Source organism: Leiobunum rupestre, chromosome 5 (assembly GCF_980474605.1).
Source record: "Leiobunum rupestre chromosome 5, qqLeiRupe1.1.hap1, whole genome shotgun sequence".
NCBI classification, from domain to species: domain Eukaryota; kingdom Metazoa; phylum Arthropoda; class Arachnida; order Opiliones; family Sclerosomatidae; genus Leiobunum; species Leiobunum rupestre.
The window spans coordinates 10,243,630-10,264,705 of record NC_143388.1 but is presented as its reverse complement, the minus strand read 5'-3'; the positions used below and the strand labels follow the sequence as shown (position 1 = coordinate 10,264,705).

Here is a 21,076-nt window from a genome sequence, read left to right as displayed (position 1 = left end):
CGTCTCAAACTTCGCGGTACCTACCTCCCACCCTTAGCTCATAAATGCTAAAATAGAAAATTCCATACAGTCTCGGCTTGTTTCGGAGGAATGATATTAATGGCTGTTCGTGTATCTAACGAGATTTTAAAGAACAGGGGATGGGTTCCGACTGAAATCCGACTTCAGACGCTGCTCGCCTGAAAAATCTCTTTCTATTCGAGGAGGCTCCGAAATTTGCGAATCTATTAGTTCGATCGGCAAATGAATGACTTGAGGTATAGTTTCGAATGTCTAATAAAATTGAGTTCATCGTCGTTTGAAAGGAAGGGTTCTGTGCCCGGTAATAAAAGGGACCTTCATTGTCAAACATAGTCCTTATTGAGCAATAACTTTTGATGGGTTTGTTAGGAACGTTACGCCGTATTAAGTCCGAAGTATATACTTTCAAAGGTGTCGTTATTGCTATTAAGATGACAAAGGATTTACAAGGAACAAAGGAATTCTGTTTGTTTAATGATATAGGTCTTGCATTGTTCATATTTCCAGCCATATATCTAAATAGAACCATATCTTTGTTCTTGGTGTTACGTTTCGTCTCTGCAACTTTGAAAAAGGTGGAATATCTATTACTGACGATATTTAAGAAAATTCATTTTATTGCTGTAGGTGATTTCTTTTAAATCTAATATGCTAGTGAATAGCCCTTTAAATAAAAGAGAATTTATAGCCGATTATAGAGTTTGTGCTGCTGCGACTGGACATATAATTGGTTTGTCTATGGTTTCTCTTTGTACTTCCAAAGCTGATAATTTTCTGGCAGCATTTTTCAACAGGGGGACTTGGCAGTCAGAGAGGGGTTTATTTAAGCGGCTAATACAAAAATAAAACTTTGTTAAATTGCACATTTCATTAAATGAAGATGGTATTTTCATTGTAATTATATTAATTAAAATTAATTAAATGTTAAAATTTATTTACATTGTAATAAACTTCACTTTATACATCAAATCTTGGAAAAATAAAGGATATGTATAACATTTTAGTTAAAAATTTGGGGGTTAAATCAGGGTTATATTTTCCAAACGTGATAAAACGAGTTACAGAATTCAAAAAAATTTAATCCCAGGCTTTAAAACTTAGAAGTTCTGAGAGTTTTCACCGAATTAAAGTGAAATTTTTTCGTAAAAAAATAGAACATTTTCCACATTCTTTATTCTCGAAGAACGATAAGGAATACCAATTTCTATTTCTCCAGTTAAAAATTATAGCAATATGATAAATTTTAATAAGATTTAAAGTAAATTTGGATTTCTTCCGAAGAAGTGATAGCGATGGTTCAGCCAAGTGTGAAGGCACGATCGTATGAACTCTTCGGGAGTAAAGAAAAGGTTTGCGTGTTTCGTTAAAGCAAAACTATTAAATGAAAGATCAAGATCAAAGGTATTCCCTGGAACGAATTCGCGAACCAAATTTAAATAATTAACGCGAGGAATTTCTGGAAATTGTAAAAGTAAAGACGAAAACGGTCTTGTAAAACTAGAAAAACCAAATTCGAAAACGAAATTCCACTTCAAACTAATTTTTTATACCCAATTGAAATTTAAATAGCAACCTTTTTTGTACTAAATTCAATTTAAAAAAAATGGAACTGAAATTGAATTATGGCATAGTGGGTTTATTACAATAGAAAAATGGGAAAAAAATGTTCGCGAATTTGATTAAAAGATGAATAAATAGCATTCCGATATTTTGATTAGCGGTGAGCTGTTTTGGAATCCTGAAAAGGCGGAAATAGCCGTAGGACTAAAAAATGTAACCCTCCGCTGTTTAAGGTCGTATTCGTTTTGGTGAAAAATTTAAATTTGGCATTTCCCATTTTTTCGGGGCTACCTCTCCATTCTCTCCCCTCCCTTAAATGCAATTTCTATTTGCATATATTTTTTGTGATGGGGTCAAATTTTGAATTGCAAATGAAATCAGGAAGAATAAGGGATGGAGGTGAGTGAGGGGACTTTAGGTCGGCCCCGAAATTTTTATCCCGCGTCGGAAGATAGAGAGCCAGGGTACTTGCGCATTCGAGCATCGCACCCCGTATTCACGGCCAGGGCAGCTGTCGATGTCACGTCTACATTTTTTTTTCAAGTCGACCACATTGAACTACTAGCCGGTATCATCATTTTTATAAAAGACCGGATTTATAAATATCGATACCCGTTATTCTAAAGACGGGTTTTCATGATAGCTTGTATAGATTGAGATTATTTTTAATTTTCTCGCACCCGAGGTGTAACACACCGATTTTGTTCAAACTCGGGGGTTAAGTAGGCCTTAATGAATCATGAAAATTCCCAAAAGTTTCAACGGAGCATTAGTTTTTCCATGGCAACCGAAAATGTTTTTGACAACACAAAATGGAATATTCCTTTCAAAATTTGATCAATTTAAATTTTTTTCGTCAATTTTGATAAATTTTTTCTAGTTTTGGCATTTTAATTTTTTTTTGTTTTTTTGAAACCTTTTCAAGGGGGCACCCTTAGAATTTTTCAAAATCCCATGTTTTTTTCGGTAAGGAATTTTCCATTTTGTGTTGTCAAAAACATTTTTAGTTGTCATGGCAAAACTAATGCCCGTTGAAACTTTTCCTTTTGGGAATTTTCATGATTCATTAAGGCCTACTTAACCCCCGAGTTTGAACAAAATCGGTGTATTACACCTTGGGTAGTCTTCTTGTCAGTGATGGGCATTTTTCAAAATTTTGTGAGAAGTCTCACTCCACCTCATTCCCGTTTCTAAAATTTTAAACTCAAACTCATCTTCTCTAACCACCGTAAACTACTCCTCTCATCGAATTTCGCTTATTAATCTAACCTCGCGCACACTCCAGTTAGTTTTGTTGAAAAATCTGATCTCATCTCACGCTCTTTTCCGTTTATCGAAGTCATAAAATATCTCCTCTCAATCCACTCTCTCTGAAATGCATACTTTGTGAAAGTCCTCTCACCTCCTCTCAAATTGTCACACTGTTCTCACGGGGGTAGAACAACGACCATCACTGACCGGTGCCCACATTAGATTTACTGCTTTTAACTTCTTTATAGCCTTCTAACGTCAGCATATTATGTTATTGTAAGTTTGGGCTTTGTAATGGGCAACCCATTATCCACATCTGTTATTGGCCAAAGTTACATAATTATTTCCAAGAAGGTCATGTTTTTATATTTCCTTCGATTTTTTTCCATTTTCTTTTATCAATTTCGTACTGTTTTCTATTTTGGGCTACTGGTAATACGGGTAAATATTACAAATAAACCTTTTCCGATAACACGCCGACCTCGTTATGCGCAACAAATTACAATTTACAACGATTAAATGTAGTCATATGGGCAGACGTTATGCTTGAAAAACTTTCTCTTGTGCGTGAAAATATCTTAGGATCTGATCAACGCTAGAAGCGAGTCCCCATCTAGTTTCGCAAGCCCTCGCAACTAGCGCAAAATACAAGCGTGGATGAAATCTGAAAAGCTAATGGCGCTGACGTGTATTTTGAACTATTTCTAGCTCACGCCTAATTTACACGCTAAAAACTTCCATGAAAACCCGGCTTAATGCCAATAATTCGTATAATTTTAATAAAAAAAATGAGTTATACCATAAGTAACATAATAACAATAATTATGTCAATTAGGACAAATTATCAACCAACTAATTTTCAGAACTATATCACAATTTAGGTGTAGTTCTCAGCACAGAGCCCTCTAGTGTCAAAATATGCCTTAGTCGAAATATATCAATACCAAGGACGATAACACGCTTCTCAGTTCGAGTGCGAGTCCAAGTGTACTGGACTCGTAAGCAAAAAATCCACTCTTTAAATTACATCACCCGGCAGCACCCCTACCGAGAGAATCGCTAAACTTTTCCATCTAGATACAAAGCGCGTGCGCAGTAACCTTAGATGACAAGCTAAAGATATTAGACCTAACGTCGTTTGCTTATATTGGGCGTGATAAATATTTACGTTTAAATCTTTCCACTATCGGACACCGTGGCGCTACAAACAACACTGCTCTTAAAGAACCAAGCGTGCAATCGAGATGCGAGTCCCGTAGTTTATTTGTCCAAGATACAACAGGGTTTAGGTTAGATTTAGTAAACCACTGTTAATCTTTTATACTGAAATATATATTGAAAATAAACTTGGATTTACGTAATTAAACTAGGATTTATTGGCCTCAGCTGAAAAGGGTACTTAAAATGTTACTTTAAATTTATTAAAGAATTATAAAAGTTTTAGGTAAATCTAAACTTTATAATATATAACTGTAGAAATATATAAAATACTATGAAACTACATTTCACAAGTCTTAAGTACAAACTGCAGAAGATGTTTGGTTTAAAAATGACTACTCTTTTAAGAAAGGATATGTGTCTTTTGATAGTATTAACATTTCAACGTTGCTTGGAAACGTTGCGTTTTTAAAGGGGAACGGTCAAGCTTTAACCAGTTAGATAGCCCTATAGCCCATTAAAAACTAAAATTTATTGCGAAAACCGCATCAAATAATATTGAGTGGTTTTTTTTTAATAAAATAAAGAAATTTCGGGAAATCGAAAAACGCGTCCGCCGCATCACCTGGTGAGAAGTTGGTGAGACAAAAAAAAAACAACGTAAAAGCGCGCGCTGCTGAAGACCGAAAAAATTGTTTTTCACGCGCGGCGCGTTCCAGTTTGAGGGTAAGACAGTCTCAGATAATCTGTACACCGAGTTCGTGCATTTAGCATTGTTAAAGGTACACATTTTCAAGAGTTCGCGAGTTCCATTTAGCATTGTCAAAGGTATGGCAGTGTACACCGAGTTCGCAGAGTGTCTTACCCCTCGTTCCAGTTATAAGAGACCTAAGCCTAAATTGCGCGAATTTAAAAGTTAGGATAGTTCGCAAATCACTCATACGGGGTTAGGGGCGCTGGTGGCAGCCCCTAAGATGGCGGCGAAAATTCAAACCCAAACACCTGGCGTTATTTTGCGTTTCAACTTTTTGGGTCAAAAGCTATTTTTTCAAGACAAAAAAGGTACGTGTTAGTATATTGAACGCCTTGTTAATCTTTTGATACGGAAATAAGGCCACCGTTCCCCTTTAAATAATAATTTAATTATTATTATTTTTATTATTAATAATAATTTAAACCGTTTTTCTATGTGTCATTATTAATTAATGTTTTTGTCAATTGTCACTTTGATATTATTAAAATGTAAAAATGTAATGAATATTTTGATTAAAATTACAAAATAAAATTAATCTTGGATTTGATGTACATCGTATATTAGGCTTGGCGATAGCTGCGAGTCTTGAGATTAGCAAATGCTATCACTTAGTAAATTGCGCTAATCAATCAAAAGACCGAGATATTACGGAATTGACGGAAACTATAAAATCATTTGCATATAGACAAGGAGATAATTAAAGCTATATTCAAGATATAATTACAATCTCTCACTAGCAACGACAATAATTTGCATTTAATTAAAGATCATTTTAGGGCCATCTTGCTGAACGTGTAATAGTTTCACTAAAAAAATGTTTGCATAATATAAAGTCATATTTTCATGAAATCAAAAGCCCTTTAAATAAAGGTTAGATATTTTCATACCCGCTTATAAAATTTCAAATATTGATTACAATTGGTTGTACATTTGTGGCACTAGGTGGAACAGCTTGCGCGTTGAGTTTACAAGTTCTTTACCGATTGATTAAAGGCATATTACCCCGAGTTATTCGATTCCCCTTTTCCATAAAATCTTGTTTTGGTTAGTGGCTCCTGTGGTGTGGGCCCGGACTGGCGAGATTGGCTGGTCAGCGATCACCGAGGGCCCCCGGCTCAGGGGGGCCCCAAATTGTTTTTAAAACGTTTTTCCTCAAGGTCCTTTAGACGCGTTTGACTTTTCAAATTAATGTGCACATAAAATCTAGTACACTTTAAACGTTATTTTTTGTCCTATAAATAAGCATTTAGATTTTTATTCCATACCCACACACCTTCCGGTAAGGGGGCCCCTCTTCAGTCTCTAGCCGAGGGCCTCCAAAGGAGCCAGTCCGGGCCTGTGTGTGAAGGGTTTTCCACCACTATCCATAAAAACTTGAGGTTAGCGGTAATAGTTGGTGTAGGGGCGCTTGTGGTTAGCAGTGGCATGAGGGCTAGCCACCACCCTCCCACGCAGTTTAAAGGGACCCTCTTGAAAATCAGCTATGAGCTGAAGAGGGTATCCCTTCTTAGAAGAAGCCATTATTATTATTATTATTGTTATCGCAACCAGGCCACCAAATTTAGAGGTGTTAAAAGTAGCTATATGACTTGGGCTTATGATGATGCCTATGGTTTTAGACTAGCTAATAATTATTACATTGTACTGTACCTTTTTAGATAAAGCTCTTAAATCCGGATATAGTAAGCCAAAGTGTATTTTTAAATACTTTACGAGTCCATTCTCTAGAGTGTATGAAAAAGTCATAGCTTATCGTCTAATAGCTATTGGCTCATAAAAATTCTATATGGGTTGCACGTTTTCGTAAAGTGTATTAAAAATATGTGAGTATACGTGCCAAGAACTCAGTGATAAACTAAAATAATAAATTTATAATTGTTTCAGATAGTACCCTATGTTCAACGTGTTAATTTTTACTGAGTGGTCCGCCAGTTTCGATTAGGAATTTTGAATAACAATGTAATTTCAGAAATCAGAAACTTATTTTGAGATTTCAGAGCGCGATTATTGGGTTGATTTCTGGTTATTTTGGTTGATGGTTAATTTCCAGATTTTGGAATTAATTTTCACGGAGATTTCGGAATTTTCCAGTTGATTTATAAATTTCTAAAATAATTATTTTCTAGAGTGTGCGGCATTTGTACGAATAGCTCAGAATAACCACTAATACGCTATCTTCGCCGTATTGAGACGTTGGACCCTCGGGTAATCTTATTTTCTTTATGACATCGATTTTACATCAATCCGTACATTGATATCAGTAATTATTTCAAATAACTATATGACTAATACACTTATGGCAAATCAAATAAACATCGGAGATGGGCATTTTTGCTAAATAGTACTGAATTTCGCACTTCTCTCTTTCGGCTCTTTTATGACCAGTAAATTTTAGCTCATTACTTTTCGCTTGTTGTGAGTGGTGAAATTTCAATGCTCTCTTTCTTTCTTTTTTTTTTAGTTATCTTTTGAAGCAATATTTTATATCTCAATTTCAATCAAAATTACAAGAACCGCTCTAAACGAGAGGAGCCTGAAAAACCCTTAGAATGGTTTACTGATCCTTTTGATATATTATAAGGGTTTATATATTTTAGTTATTAAAATATTAGATTTTGAATATCCGCTATGCTATTAACGATAAGCAAAATTTTGAAGTGATTATTTACGCCTGACAATATCAAAATGTATTCGGAAAACTTTTTAAATATCACTCGATTTTTGAAAAAATTCTAATAAAGCCAAAACCAACTAGGTCGTAGCTTATGACAAAGCCCAAATTCCGAAATTCGAAGTCAAAGTATACTTTTAAATATGGTCAATTGTCTGAAATATTTTATATCGAAGCTTATGATGTCAGTGATAATGTACGTCCACGTAGAATTAAATATTTATAACCAATTGCCAAATTTACGTGATCTTAGATAAATCTATTAGACAGAAAATTTATAAAATATCAATGAAATACCAAGCTTGAAATTGAAAAAATCGATTGCCTGAGATATCTACACTCTTAAAAATGATGGGTTGAATGTTTAGGGTTATATGGTTTTTAACCAACTTTTGGGTTAAAAATAACCCAAGAGTGGTTGAAAAAATTATTTGGGTCATTTTTTAGAGGGTTGAAATAAGTCCACATAAAAACACAACTCATTTTGGGTTATTTCGAATATTTTACCCTTTTTATTTGAATCGTATAAATTTTACGCGCATGCTGGCAACCATGAAAAGACCTGCTTTCAACATGACTTGCAATTGCAAATTAGTTCCTCACCTTTCTCACCGGCATCGTCATTAGGAGGATACGAAAGGTAAATATCAAAAATTATTTGTATTATAATATTAAGTCTATTAATCTATTTATAAATTTGCACGAAATAAGTTATTGTTAGATCAGGGTAGTCTTTCTATTAGCCATTATTTTTAAATTTAGTTAGGACTTGCACCTCAGCCTAATGCCCATGGCGCCAAAACGTTTCTGGTTTTCATTTTGTTATAAACATAAGGGTTAAAGACTTTCTTATATAACTATAGATATTTTATAACTGTAGCGCTACCAAATCTTTTCCTGTATTAATGGATAGTTTTGTGAAAGATAAATGACTGAATGGTCATTACTTGCATTTTAAGAAAACTTCATATGGAAGTGTTTCGTATAATTTTTTGCTTTAATTTAGCGAAGGGATAGATATTTATCTATAGTAAAAATGGCTTAATACTGTACAGTAGTAGTCAAATTACAAAGTATGTATGCAAATGTTTGGCATTTTTTACTGGGTTTATTTTTATTCTTTTAAAGTTTAGTCTGCATTGCCAGATTTTTAACTTTTACTGCGTGAAGCGTAGTCTATCGAGATTGAGTTCCATATATAACTAGCTAAACTACCAAAGGTTTTAGAGAGCGACCTTATATTTCACGTAATATCTAGTATTATTTTGGAGTTACTTTTACTTTAGGCCTAAATATGGCAATATTTGAACTGGTCAATATTTTTTAGAATAACAAATTAATTGAATAGAATCTTGTTTGTGATATATAATGTGTTTTTACTAATGTTTATATGAAATTATATTTTTAGGTAATGAAATTGACGAGGAAATATTTTGGTTTTTAACTCCTGAACTAGGTTATCCTAATAAGGGCAAAAAGATCTGGGAGCTTATTCAGTATTCATTTTTTGATATATCTGGGAAAACAAGTGCTCCTGTCAGCTCAATGAGACAATGGTTTCATCAAAACGACGACACTTCATCTTAAATGAAATCCTCTGCTGTTCATTAGTTTTGAATTTTTAAAAACGTAAAATATCTTTTTATTTTTGTGCTGTTATTGGAAAATCGATAACAACCAGATTAAATTTGTTTTTAACCATGTATTTTGCGCTTATTTAACCTGTATTTTTGCCTATTTTCAACCCAAATTTAGGCTAAAAATCCTAAAATTAACCTAAAATAGGGTTAATAAAATATTATTTAGAGCTAATTTTCAACCCAAGACTACATTAATGCTAAATTTAACCAAAATTTGGGTTATTGGAACAACCTTATTTAAAGCTAATTTTCACCCCAAAACTAGGTTAATGCTAAATTTAACCCAAAATTGGGGTATTGAAACAACCGTATTTAGAGCCAATTTTCTACCACAAATTGGGTTATTTTAAAAAAGCAAAGTCATTCACGAACTAAAGTCTTAAACTACGAATCGGCCTTAAAAGTCAGTAGCTTGTTTCGCGTTAATATCGGGCGCGATAGACAAAATTTTAATAAAATAAAACAATGAAATTTATCGCAGTAGACAACCTTACCGATAAAAAAACTAATTTTATTTGAAATTCCTTGAATAGATTCCGACCTCCTTTTTCCGCGTACGAATCAAGCGTCGAAAACGTCTCTTAAAAGGCTTAAAACGGGGCCTAGGGCTTTTAGACTAGAAAATAAACTTAACTGCACTCAAGGCAACGTTAAAACAATAAAAAAGGCCACAATAAAATTTTGTTTCTCGCCTTTTAGCAGCCGTCGGCGGGTGAAAAGGATAGCATTAAGCCGCGGGCACCGACTCGCCAAAACTAATTTCGCCAAGACACGAGCCACTTTAAAATGTTTTAAAACGCGTCCGCAAAAATAAAAGAGGCAAAGAAAGCTAGCTTTAAAAGGGGGTTTCGTTCAACCATTATTCTCGCTGGTGCAGTCCCGACCGGTCACATACCCTCATTCTCTGGAAAAATAATTTTCATTACTGGCCCCTGACGTTCCCCGCGCGCTCTGCCATTTCGTCCGGCCTAACGGTACCCGGCGGAGTTCCAAGAGCGTTTTAGGGGAGGATGCTCTCGGAGGATGTTCGGGAACGAGAGAGGATTTTGGGAGGGTGCTCCGCCATTTCTCCACATTCCAGAGCCAGAGCGGAACAGTAGGAGAGGGCGAGGGGAAGGGGGTCAGCCTTATTAGATTATGGGACAGGTAGGGTTGCCATGGCGACGGCCCTGTGATTTGTTGCCGTTCCCCGTTAAGAGGTGGAGCCTAACCAATTTTGGGGAGCCTTCGGGAAAATAGAATATTTTCTTCCAAAGCTAGGCACTCTTCGGCGTCGGATCTGAGGCTGGCTCAGGACCGGGCTCCCAGATTCCGTTCGATGGTGAAGGGGGAAAGGACTAGGGGGGCGAAAATGACCCGGATGTGGAGGTACGTGCGCAGATATCTTCCCATTGGCCACCCCCCAACATTCGCAAAACCTTATATCGTATCTTCTTCCCTATATATATGGCTTGGAAATCCGCGCGTTACGCGAGGCACTACGCTCCAAGGCGAGATGATAGTAAAATCCATAACCCAGAATTACGCCTTAAAACGCCGCGAAGTAAACTGCCAAGTCATGTTTTCCCGGTTTTCCGCAAATCTAGCCTACTGGCTTTTAAACCTAAGATATGACGATGGTTGAGAAAAAAGCTTTCTTCAACTTCCCAACCAGTCGGGATCTATACCAACGCTGAAGCGAAAATATTTTTAAAAAGAAATATCGTGGGAGGGTCTAAAAAACGAATATTGTTTGTAATGGAGTTTACACAAAAAAATATTTGAAAAAGATTTCAAGAAAGTCGAAAATCTTTTAAACGTTATTTGGTGGTTAAGTTTATTTTTTTTAAATAAAAATTTTACTTTTTCGTTGAAAAATGGGTTTGGTGGTAGGAAATGCTTTTAAAACTTCGTATTTTTTTTCTACACTACGTTTATCAGTGTACATACCGTGAAATGGATTTATAACTGAGGTTTTTCCATTAAATAGATAAGAAAATTATTTGATCGGGTTGAGAAAATGAGACCACGCGTAAGAAACGGTGGACATAAATTTATCGTGGTTTTACTACTTTTTTTAATATAAGCCTTTAAAGCAGTTCTTCCAGTTGCTATCCGAATGGTTTTCCCCTTTTAAACTAATAGACTGCGACCATTTAAAAAGTTTGAATATTAATCGGATTTCAATTAATTTTTATCCATGAATAAAATAAGCTCGGCGATATTTAAATAATATTTATTTAAATAACCAATAGTTGAATAAAAATTGTAAAATGTTCAAATAATTGAAAGTGAATAAGCCTATTATTTAAATAAAACAAACAATTATTTAAATAAATGCCACTTTTATTCAAATAAATGCTTGGTTGCGTAGAAAACATAATTAAATAAGTTAAAATGATATTCTTTTTACCAACGTTTTTTAAATAAATCGGAAAATTTGTGGATAATGAATAAACAATTCCGAACACTAATCGCGTAACCTTTAAAATTTCAGTAGGAAAAAGGATAAATGATTGCTTATGATTACAAGTCATCATTACGTTATAGCCTCCTGTATATAACTAACAAGGAGAGTACCCGAGGTGTTTATTGCCGATTCTGTTCAAGGTCGGGCGTGATGTAGACTTATATGAGATATGAAATTTCCCAAAAGGAGACGTTGCACTACCCGTTCGATTTGTCATGGCAACCGAAAATGTTTTTCACCACTTAAAACATAAATAAGATTTTTTCCTTATTTTACCCAAGAAAATTCCAATTTAACCAAACGTGATGAAATTTACCTAAATGTGGTCCAAATTACCCATTTCGCGATTTTAAAATTTTAACAAAAATTTCGTAGGTGATACCGAGAAAATCCCATGCTTTTTTAAATGGAGATTTTTTTGTTTTAAGTGGCCAAAAACATTTTCGGTTGCCATAGCATATCGAATGGGTAGTGCAACGTCTCCTTTTGGGAAATTTCATATCACCCCCGACTTTGAACAAAATCGGCAATAAACACTTCGGGTACTATCCTTGTAAGTCTGATTATCAGAGGAGTAGGTGTTTAATGGCTTACTAAGAGTAAATATAACGATAGATGGGGCTTGTTTGGAGTTTCGTTTATGTGAGAACCTATACCATGTTTATTTGAATTCTAAATTTAGCAATAATTTTAAAATTGGACCGGTCTATGGCACAAATTGTAGGTTTTGTAGGTAGAACTCTAATTGGAATGACCGGAAGTGACAAAGTCGGATTTTTCAAGTTTTCCAATGAGTCAAAATATAAACATTTCTAAAAATTTAACTTATTTCTCAAGAATCGAGAGGACGATGTTACCGAATTTGGAATCTCAAAGTAATTTCGGAAATCATAAACTGATTTTGAGTTTGGAGTATGATTTTCCCTCAACGAAAGTATGGTTTTCTTACTGTTAGCTGCGTAAGTACAGCTAGATCAACCGAAACGGCTCTAATTTTACAATTAAAACCACAATTTTTACGTTTTTACTTTCCTACTCTGTATCAAAATTACCACAAAAGAGAGACGAGGCTCCGTTACCAATATATCTCAAAAACTTTCCTGTGGAATTACACTAGAAACCACATGTATATTAATTGATCTAATCTTAAAATCCTGAGCTGCTCACTCAAATAGTTAAGAAAGTAAACGTATTACTTAATTCAAAATAGGAATCTATTTCACTTATGTTAGCAACGTGTGTCTTTTAACCTACGTTAGCAACGTGTATCTTTTCACCTATGTTAACAACGTGTATCTTTTCACCTATGTTAACAACGTGTATCTTTTTACCTACGTTAGCAACGTGTATCTTCTTACCAATGATAGCAACGTGTATTTTTTTACCTACGTTAGCAACGTGTATCTTCTTACCAATGATAGCAACGTGTATTTTTTTAACTACGTTAGCAACGTGTATCTTCTTACCAATGATAGCAACGTGTATCTTTTTACCTACGTTAGCAACGTGTATCTTTTCACCTAAGTTAAGAACGGCTATCTATTTACCTATGCTATCAACGTGTATCTTTTAACCTACGTTAGCAACGTGTATCTTTCTACCTACGTTAATAACGGCTATCTATTTACCTATGCTAGCAACGTGTATCTTTTTACCTACATTAGCAACGTGTATCTTCTTACCAATGATAGCAACGTGTATTTTTTTACCTACGTTAGCAACGTGTATCTTCTTACCAATGATAGCAACGTGTATTTTTTTACCTACGTTAGCAACGTGTATCTTCTTACCAATGATAGCAACGTGTATCTTTTTACCTACGTTAGCAACGTGTATCTTTTCACCTAAGTTAAGAACGGCTATCTATTTACCTATGCTATCAACGTGTATCTTTTAACCTACGTTAGCAACGTGTATCTTTTTACCTACGTTAATAACGGCTATCTATTTACCTATGCTAGCAACGTGTATCTTTTTACCTACATTAGCAACGTGTATCTTCTTACCAATGATAGCAACGTGTATTTTTTTACCTACGTTAGCAACGTGTATCTTCTTACCAATGATAGCAACGTGTATCTTTTTACCTACGTTAACAACGTGTATCTTTTCACCTAAGTTAAGAACGGCTATCTATTTACCTATGCTATCAACGTGTATCTTTTAACCTACGTTAGCAACGTGTATCTTTTTACCTACGTTAGCAACGTGTATCTTTTAACCTATGTTAGCAACGTGTATAATTTTACCTATGTTAGCAACGTGTATCTTTTTACCTATGTTAGCAACCGTGTATAATTTTACCTATGTTAGCAACGGGTATCTTTTTACCTACGTTAGCAACGTGTATCTTTTCAACTATGCTTGCAACGGGTATCTTTTTACCTATGATAGCAATGTGTATTTTTTCACCTAAGGTAACAACGTGTAATGGCAATGACTATAGAAATCACTTCAAAATAACGGACTGATCAATACGGGGCTAACAGTCTTTGGTTGCCTTGAAACGGAAGAGCATCTCATCGTCTGCTAGTCTGCAGGATTATAAGAATTAAGGATTTTGATTGCAGACGACTATTGTACTTTTTTTCTTTATCGACGAAAAAGGAATAGGCCCTTTTATGAACGAACAATGATGATAATTCATAAATGTGTATTTCTGTATAAAAAGAAAATTTTTGAAATATTTAAAAAAAATTAAAAGACTTAATATAATATATTTGCAATTCGCAAATTAAGTCAGGTAAGAAAAGTAATTTTTAGCTTATATACTTTTGGTATCAAGGCTAGTGTTTCTTATTAACTTTTTCGTCCCCCCCTCTTCTTCCGACCCCTCTTTGCTCATAGCGTTATTAATGCCCGTTTTGCGCGGCCAAGAATCGAGCAAGTCAAGCGAGAATGATTTATCGTCGCATCGCTTAAGCGGCATTAAGACCAGCGCCATCTACACGGTAAACTTTTTATGTTGTACCAGATACCTTAAGCTAACTTCAACAGACTCCGAAACCGTAGGCGAGGAATGGGTAAATTCTACATACTTTGGAACTTGGACTTGACTAAAGAGCATTTTTAATTCATCAACCCTAACTTAGTACTACAACGAAAGGATATTAAGCCTATATAGCTTGGTTTTCCGCTCTCAGTTTCGGGTGGTTTTATTTTCAAATATACGTATATTAGGGATAAAAGACAAAGTATGGCTCATATCTTTAATAGAAGCAACACCGTCCTGGATAATACATCCATCACTTTTTAATTTGAAAATATACTAGCTTATTTCTGGAGCTATTGTAGAATGTATAAATTTCGCTAGAGGTAGATTAAATTTTAACTCCTATCTTTATGCTGGACCGTATTTTTTATCATAATATTTATGGCAAAGGTTTATGGTGAAACAGGGGTGTATTTCTAATAGGTATATCCAGTAATTACCCTAAAATGTCTAGCCCCAACTACATTTAAGATATTGCCCCGGGGAATACACGCTCGCTTAAGCGTTTCGCGACGGTGATTATATCTCAACGAAAGTTTTGAAAATCTTTTGAGATTAGTTAAAGTGACGGCAAATGAAAAATGAGCGAAAATTTTTTATGTTTTAGTAAACGAAGTTTTAATTTCTTGAGTGACCAGATAGAGAAGAATTAAGCTCTTAATATAACTTACAAGGATAGTACCCGAGGTGTTTATTGCCGATTTTGTTCAAAGTCGGCCGTAATGTAGACCTATATGAAATATGAAATTTCCCAAAAGGAGACGTTGCACTACCCATTCGATTTGCTATGGCAACCGAAAATGTTTTTGATCACTTAAAACAATAAAATCTCCATTTAAAAAAGCATGGGATTTTGAAAAAATTTGAAAATCACGAAACGGGTAATTTGGACCACATTTAGGTAAATTCCATCAAGTTTGGTTAAATTGAAACATTTTTAGGGTAAATTTGTAACAAATTTTGGGTAAAATAAGGAAAAAATCTTTTTTTGGTTGTAAGTGGTCAAAAACATTTTCGGTTGCCATGGCAAATGGAATGGGTAGTGCAACGTCTCCTTTTGGAAAATTTCATATTTCATATAGGTCTACATTACGGCCGACTTTGAACTAAATCGGCAATAAACACCTCGGGTACTCTCCTTGTTAGTGTTGTAAGTCGGAAAATTTTCCACGGAAAATGACCGAAGCCTTTTTTCCGGAAAATTTTCCGTATTTTTCCGAACAAAAACAAAAAAGTTTTAATTCCATGATTAGTCTAATAAAATTTTCGCCTAATTTTTTCGTACCTAAAAGTAAAATTAAACATCTAGACTAGCTTTAATCTGATTAACAATGTAACACTATTAATGTTTTGTAGTATTTTTACTGTTATTAGACATTTTATATCGATAAAAAGTTTTAAATAAAATTAAAATCCCTTAAAAAGTAATTTATATTTATATTTTTTATTTTTCCGCATTTTATTTTTTCGGAAAATTAACAACACTAATATAACTAGATGCATTGATTTACAGTGCAGTAACTGAGTCTAAATTTTAAATATCTATCTATCATCTGAGATATTCCAGGTGAAAGTTTATAAAATACAAGTATATAGCAATCTAGCGAACACGTAGAATCGCTGCAGATCACCTCGCAATTAAGATTAAGATCGTTTTTATTGCTTTATGTTTAATCGGCATATGTTTATGCAATAAAAGAAATCGTTTTTACGTATTTAAACAGTGAAATGGGTCTACTGGCCACTCGAGTGCATTCAGTGAGCCACTTCAGATATTTGCTCAAAAAACTTAAAGGGGAATTGTCACCACCTTAAAATTGGTTAAAAATCATTTAAATGGATAGAGGACGTCCGAAAATGGTTATACAAAAATTTTCATATTAATATTTCCAGTATTATTAGCAACCAAATTTCGAGTTTTATCCCCCCCGACCCGAGAATCTCAGAACCGCTTGGTTGAACCTACCTGCAGCGCCATCTCGTGAACGAAATATTATTTCCCCCGGTTTTATCGTTATTCGGTCGGAACTGTCGTCTGCTACGACATTCTCCTTGACTTTTCATCCGAGTTATACTCGTAGATTGTAGTTTAGCCGGGAGTAGTGGCTCACTCCTGTAATCCCAGGCGTCCGGGAGGCAGAGTTTGTGGATGGCCGTGTGAGGACGACCACTAATCCCCCAACGGGTGGTTGTCATACTTCCGCCACGGGTGTCCCAACCCTATCCCTAAGCCCGTTGGCACATATCTCGCACCTGATTAATCAAATGGACGAGCGGACTGAATTGTCCCACCCGTTACAATCGCTTATAATGAGCTTCTAAAAAAAAAAAAAGATTGTAGTTTATCGTGTTTTTAAAATGCCTTACACGCCACACTTTCTCAAATTTTTGCCGCTTCATTCTTTTGGCGCTGCACGTAGGTTCAACCGCAATTTCTGAAATTGTTGGAGCCGTTTGATATAGGTTGCGGAAAAAGTAGCGTAACTTTTTAAATACTTTTCCAATAACTATAAAATTTCAGGCACATAATTATTAATATATTTTCTATCATTCTGTTAAAAAACCTCGTAAATTTTGGTTTTGGTGACAATTCCCCTTTAAGAACAAAAAACGTTTGCTTCAATCGCGTAAGAAGATTTTCGTTTTAGGAAACCAATGAAATACCTGGCTAGAAGAAGGAGCTTACTTTTCGAGCATAGTACCTTCATATTTATATTAACTATTCAGTTGGCTAGACTATACGTTTTGAGAAATAGCTCTGTGATATTCCTTGAAAAATCTTTCATGACTATTGCTTTCTAAACACTAGTTGTCCCACTTTTAGAAAACTGCTAGTAGTAAAAATATTAGAGTTAGGTTAATGAAGAAACTTATATAAGCACAAGTAATATAATACCAATGACAATTAGCTAAAATTATCACCAAACTGATTCAAGGTTTAATAGGCGATAGCGTAAATTATTTTGATCTAAGCTAACTCGTTAAGATGTTCCGGGAAATTCGTCATAGTACTGCCAACTTCAATAACGCGCTAAGATCATCGGGGTTGGCCGTGGTCAAAACATAGGGGCTGCTTCACTAAGCCTAGGTTAAAAACGTGTTCTAGTCTAGATCTTTCATTTTTTTACAATTTTCTAGTCAGAGACTTAACATCACTATCAAAATAATAATACCAATGTCCGAGTCATCATTAAATTAAGTTTAACAAATTAATCTTTTTTCTATTAAAAAAGTTAAAATATTGAAAAACACAACTTACCACAAATTTTAAGTATGATTTTCTTTAAAAGTTAAACTTTTAAAGATTTATTTAATGAAGCTGGAAGTCGCTGTTCAACGGTAAACTTTAAAGCAATTTTATAACCACGTGACTATTTTTAAAGGTTTCTACCGTTTGATGGCGCTCAAATGATTCCCGAAAGAAATTTTACCCAATATACCTGGCAATTTATGCTATCACCTATTGAAATATCTGTTAAGCGGAAATATGTCGAGATACATTTAACGAAAATTGTTCAAAAAAGTATAATAGAAAATGTATTATGAAACATTTGGGCAGATTCAAATTCGACTTTGAAACACATTTTTGAAAACGAATTTTGAATCCACTAGGAAACAAAACAATTTTTATAACATAATTTGTCACAATTATTTGGTCTAAACAGTTTTGAAACTGTATGTGTCTTGATTCCCGATATATCTAAATTTGGAAATTAAATCGGCCATTTTCGTTCAATTGTCAAAGCTACTGTTGCTATTCCTCTGATTTTTATAACCACGTGACTATTTTTAAAGGTTTCTACCGTTTGATGGCGCTCAAATGATTCCCGAAAGAAATTTTACCCAGTATACCTTGCAATTTATGCTATCGCCTATTCAGTACAGAGCAGCCTAGTGTCGAAATATGCCCCAGACGAAATACCAAGGACGATAATATACTTCTCAGATCGGTCGCGAGTCAAAATTAGTGTCGAAAAGAAATTCGATCAGAAATGTAGAATTAAAACAATAGGAAGTGTCATACTTTTAGCTATTATATTGCTTATGGTTTTACCGGTATAATGAAGAAATATGGCGTCGAAAAGTGGCGGATTATATTTGGACTTTTTTCAGTTCGAAAAGGCAACAAAAAACTTTGAGCATACAGACTATAATTAGTTTGCGAAAGTAAAGCTGGCACGGGTAAACGGGAAGATGAGCCGCTGAATATTAGTCACATCAAATGATATCGAGAAATAATTTAGGCAGCGCTTAGACGCTTGAAGACAGAGTAAACAGGACGGCTTTCTGCTCAGAAAGAGGAGGGCGTTCGCTGTTTACTCGTCGCTTACCAACGAAAAAGGGGACTTAAAAAGCTCAGCCGATGCGAGCTTCTTAAAGCTAATAAAGCTTAATATTAGTTCTCTGTTCGAGTCAACGCCGTTTACTTAGCGGCTAGATCAAGCTTCCCTTAATATCCTCTTCAGATGATCAGAAAATAAGCCTATTTTCCGCCAAGAAATTACACCGTTAAAGTTAGCAAGTTCACAGTTTAAGAAGTTAACCTTGGTTTATTAAACTAACAAGGAGACGACCCGAGGTGATTTTTACTGATTTTGTTTAAATTCGGGGGATAAGTAGACCTTTATGTTGCCCTGGCAACCAAAAATGTTTATGATAACATAAAACCTACTTTTCCCTTTGGAAATTAACACGGATAAATTGCAGATTTTAGTGGTCACCCCTGTGAAAAATTATCAAATAATAAAATAAATTATATTAAAAAAATTGTACATTGGATAATTCCAGGTAAATGCGTGTACAGTTATGGGGGGAAATAAGCAAATTGGGTAAATACAAGTAAATTTGGGTTATATTATTTAAAATTTTGCCAGTTTAATGTCATTTACCTAAACTTATCCACTTTACTTGAGTTTACCCAAATTTTTCCAATTTAATGGCATTTACCAATGTTACTTAAATAACCAAAATTTAGTCAATTTTACTTGCATTTACCTAATTTACACATTTTACTACTATTTACCGAAATGTACATGCGATCTATCCATGTTAATTCGGTAGGGTAAAGAAGACTTTAAGTAATCCAAAACATTTTTGCTTGCAATGGCAAAACTATTGCCCTTCGAAACTTTTATTTTTGGGAAATTTGAAGTTCCATAAAGGTCTACTTATCCCCGAATTTAAATAAAATCGGTGAAAATCAGCTCGGGTCGTCTCCTTATAAGTTTAATATGACTCGTCTGCGGAGCGTATTAAGCTATTAATATCGTCGTCAGTATAAAGCAAAACGAGAATTAATTTATTCAAGCGAGAAGGAAAAATGGTACCAGAGTGGTCTTCAATGGCGTCGGAAGACGTAGGAGTTAATGAGCCAATGAGATATCGAGTTGATTTGATTTTTGTTAGGGGGAAGGAGCTCATTGCTAGAGCATGCAGAGATTGGGGAAAATCTTTTATCCTTAATTATAAATAAATATATAGGCCTACTTGGCAAAAAAAGAAGCCGAGAAATAGTTTGAGTCGGAGTGAAAACGTTTTTCCACAATGACTGCCTGCAGTACTCCGGAACAAGTGAGTAGTTTATGGGACGGAGTAATTATCATCCCCGGAACAAGCGAACGAAACGTTTCAGTGTAAAAAGAGTACACTTTTAGTCCGAGAACAGGCGAAAAGAAACCACCTAGTATGTTTTTGAACATATTTTAAGCACGGTTTGAACTAAAACATAATATATAATTCCATTTAGCTATGCTCATTTCTTATATCTTAGTAATTGGAAAAATAAATATAATAACATGAAAAAATCTGGATGGAATGCTATTTATTGTACGTCTTTTCGAACTATTCAGCGTAGACAAATATCAAGGTAAAATGCTCAAACTTGATTATAAACATTAGATTGTATCGTTTATATAACGCGGTGTAATACTTCCATGACTTTGGGAAAATAGCCAAGGGTACCTCAGAGATTCCAAAAGGTTTATGAGATTTTATTATTACCATAACCTATTATTTTTGGTAAATTAGAGAACGACAAACTGTACTAAGAACCTAAATTCAGCCTAACTACATTTTCTTAAAATTTAGTTTCATAATTCACAATTATTTTATGATAATACATAACGTCATTTCTCGTGAACTGTCAACAATGGTACAAGTGAGCCGTGGTGTTGTAGCCTGAGTGCGTCTGAAGAAACGCAGCAACGGCTTACAATTATCATGTTGGTCAAAAGCAAAATATCTTAACATGCAAATAGAGAAATAATTTAATATAAACCTAACCTAACCTTAGATTAACTACAACCTGACCTAAGACTAACCACCACCTAACCAAAATATAACCACAACCCAACCTAAGATTAACAAAAAAACCTAACCTAACCACAACCTGACCTAAAATTAACCACAGCCTAGCCAATGACTAACTAAAACCTAACCAAAGAATAACCACAACCTAACCTAAGAATAACCACCACCTAACCTATAACTAACAACAACCTACCCTAACCACAGTCTAACCTAAGACCTACCACAGCCTAACCTATGACTAACCACAACCTGACCTAAGACTAACCACTCC

At 34.7% G+C, this 21,076-nt stretch overlaps 1 protein-coding gene across 5 annotated transcripts in view; it reads right to left on the bottom strand.

The window, feature by feature from the left end:
• LOC149943513 (glutamate receptor 1-like) overlaps positions 1 to 21,076 on the bottom strand; it is a 99,217-nt gene that overhangs the window by 58,318 nt on the left and 19,823 nt on the right. The window lies entirely within an intron of this gene.